Source organism: Lygodium microphyllum, chromosome 27 (assembly GCF_053477565.2).
Source record: "Lygodium microphyllum isolate KBCC chromosome 27, Lygodium_microphyllum_v1.1.10, whole genome shotgun sequence".
In the NCBI taxonomy this organism is placed as follows: domain Eukaryota; kingdom Viridiplantae; phylum Streptophyta; class Polypodiopsida; order Schizaeales; family Lygodiaceae; genus Lygodium; species Lygodium microphyllum.
Window position 1 is genome coordinate 39,173,054 of NC_141161.1, and position 3,461 is coordinate 39,176,514.

Genomic DNA, 3,461 nt, shown 5'->3' on the forward strand with positions numbered 1-3,461 from the left:
AGAGAGACATAGAATGGGATTTTGCACCCTTGACACGAGAGACGATCTTTCAAGCTATAATGAGGAGATCTCCTTGGAACCATCAAGTTAAAGCTCCTCTAGCTAGCTTTAAGCTCTTCGCCTAACATTTCTCTAGATCACCATCTATGCTTCATAGTGGAAACACATGTCTAGATAGAGGCATCCTTGTTGTGTAGATCAGATCTCTCTCTCTCTCTCTCTCTCTCTCTCTCTCTCTCTCTCAAAAGACTTGCATGACTCAATAAAATTTAGAATAGACAAAAGAGAAAGAGAACAAAATTAAGTGACACACAATTGGGAGTAATCTCCTCTTGTACATGGAGTGGTTTGCTTCTCCATGTACATATTTATAATATTAAATTGAATCTTGATTTGCCCAAAGCTGGACCTTTACATCACTCTTTAGGTGAAAAGAGCTTGAGTTCACTAAATGGATGGTTGCAAGCTATTGCATAAACCATTGGCATCGGGAGCCATAAAACATTTATGAAATATCTTCAACATATCTCTCTTAAATCTAGAATATCAATAAATATTTACAAAAGGATTGTGCGCATGCCATAGGCTAAAGAAAAATTATCTAAATTAAATTGTGCGTGCCACACATATCCAATTTATATCGTGTCTACACATTAGCTGTCAAAAATTCAAAAAATCATATCAGTAAAATAATTAATTGAATTAAAGCAGCTAACCATAATAAATCATAAAATAATTGGAATTTCATTAACTAATTAAAACATGTAGATCTTAACACGTGATGTGGATGTTGTGGCATCACCCACAAATGACTTCACCCATGTTCACACCTTCAAGTCTTATGCTTGAAAGTGATAGGAGTGGTTTGCTTCTCCATGTACATATTTATAATATTAAATTGAATCTTGCTTTGCCCAAAGTTGGACCTTTACATCACTCTTTAGGTGAAAAGAGCTTGAGTTCACTAAATGGATGGTTGCAAGCTATTGCATAAACCATTGGCATCGGGAGCCATAAAACATTTATGAAATATCTTCAACATATCTCTCTTAAATCTAGAATATCAATAAATATTTACAAAAGGATTGTGCGCATGCCATAGGCTAAAGAAAAATTCTCTAAATTAAATTGTGCGTGCCACACATATCCAATTTATATCGTGTCTACACATTAGCTGTCAAAAATTCAAAAAATCCTATCAGTAAAATAATTAATTGAATTAAAGCAGCTAACCATAATAAATCATAAAATAATTGGAATTTCATTAACTAATTAAAACATGTAGAACTTAACACGTGATGTGGATGTTGTGGCATCACCCACAAACGACTTCACCCATGTTCACACCTTCAAGTCTTATGCTTGAAAGTGATAGGCATCCCCACGACCTTCCGCCTAAGAGGAAAATAATTGGCTCTTAAGAATGTGCCCTGTTGTCAAGATAATCTATGCGTATGCCAAGAAGACACTGAGTCTCTAGCTTGGGAGTGAATAAAAGTAGTAGTGGTGGATAAATAGGTGTATATGATGATAAAGAGATTCTTAAGCAAGGATTAGTGGTACTACGAGATTAGGCATATTCTTATATGAGAGTAGAGATGATAATAGAGCTTACATAAAGTAAAGACCAATAAGAGATGAAACAACATACATGCAAGAGATCAGAGGCTCAAAGTATCCCAAAACCAATCCTTGATTAAGAAAACATGTTTAAATGAGTCTCCCCTTTGCTTGTCCTATTTCACCCTATCATACCCAAAAACTCACACCAAACACTAGCTTCTACTTTGCTACTCAGATGGCAAATCTGATGATTCTATTGGCTTTGAAATAGGGGTAAAACCCCAGAATACCTAATAGGAACTCACTTAGATTTCTCCTTCTCCCCTCCCCTCATCCAGAGTGTTGCTTGCTACCTTCAAACTGCAACTGCACCCAACACAATTTCGAGAGCCCTTCTTTTTGCATGAGATCTCCAAAAGTGGCTGAAAAGCAACTTACTTTATGCATGACACCCTATTCCAAATGTTTACTACACCTTTGAGTATATTTACAATAAATAATATCCAAAATATCAAAAATAGGGTAAATTTGTCCAAAAAATCATGTAATTTTGAACCATCCATACTAAAGACACTAACACTAATGACTAATATGACACTGACTCTCTAGATGAATAAGAAAGCTATATGATAATGCACTCGAGGGTTTTTCACATTGTGTCCATGTAGATGCACGACATCCACTCCCTCCAAACCCGCATATCCTCTAGTATGTGCCACATGGTTAATCTTCATATGGATCAATATATTCATCTTCCATCCTTGCATCTTCATCATCCTCTTGATCATCCAAGTCAACATAAACATGTTCATCATCTTGCACATGTTCTTCAATTGATTCACTTACATTCCATTGCTTAAAAATCTTGATTCTCTTTCTTGCAATACAAATCTTCAAATATGTACTATCCATCTCACACAAAGAATATGTTGTGTTATCATGTACATGCTTCACAATATACGAATCAAACCATCTCTTAGAAACCTTTCTAAGTGTACTATGTTGAGTGTCAAGACTACTATCATAGACTAACACCCAATCTCCTTTCTCAATGACTTTTGGACGAAGCCTATGTCTCTTGTCAAACCTATCTTTATTCTTCAAACTGGCATCTTTTAAATGCATGGTTGCAATCTTGATGTCTTTGGCCCTCCTTTCTAGCTATCGAATCCACAAAATAAGAAGGTTCTCCCTATTCATATCATTCTCCCAAGGTAGCACACTCCAAGCAGTAATAACATCCTCAATAGGCATAACAAGATTTTGACCATACATCAACTCGGTAGGCATATATCCAGTCACTGTACTATGTGTAGTGCAATCAGCCCATAAAGCATACGAAAGTAGCTTGAGCCACTCTCAAATCTTACCTCTACATGCATTGGCTAAAGCTCTGATGATAGGCAGGTGTTCGCGTTCACTTTCTCCATTGCCTTCAAGATTGTATGGTGAAGTGAGAGCAAGCTTTATACCCAACCTCAAGAATAATTCCCTACCTTCTTCTGCATCCAACTCTCCTCAATCTATAGTTATCTTTCCAATACAACCATAGCGGCAAATAACATATTCCAAAAGAAATTTACATATTGCATTTGTAGCCTTTGTTCTCATTCCACCTAATTTGTTAGATCTTTCCTAGCAAGTTCAATGTATCACATTTACCAAAGTCCCATAGGCATAGTCACCAAGTCAACCACCCATTTGTAATGCATGGCTAATGGATAGGTAACATGTAGACCATCATGATATTGCACATTGGCATACTTTTGGCAAGTAGCATGTCTCCACAAACTGCAATACATATTTATACATACCTTTCCACCAATATCTTTCTTTGATATTTGTAAAAGTGGTCTACACATCTTGATGACTAGCCCATAGACTCTTATGAAACTCTT

At 36.2% G+C, this 3,461-nt stretch overlaps 1 pseudogene; it reads right to left on the bottom strand.

Moving 5' to 3' along the window:
- Nucleotides 1–2,286: 2,286 nt before the first annotated feature.
- On the bottom strand, nucleotides 2,287–2,859 carry LOC148012230 (uncharacterized; annotated as a pseudogene).
- Nucleotides 2,860–3,461: the final 602 nt, after the last annotated feature.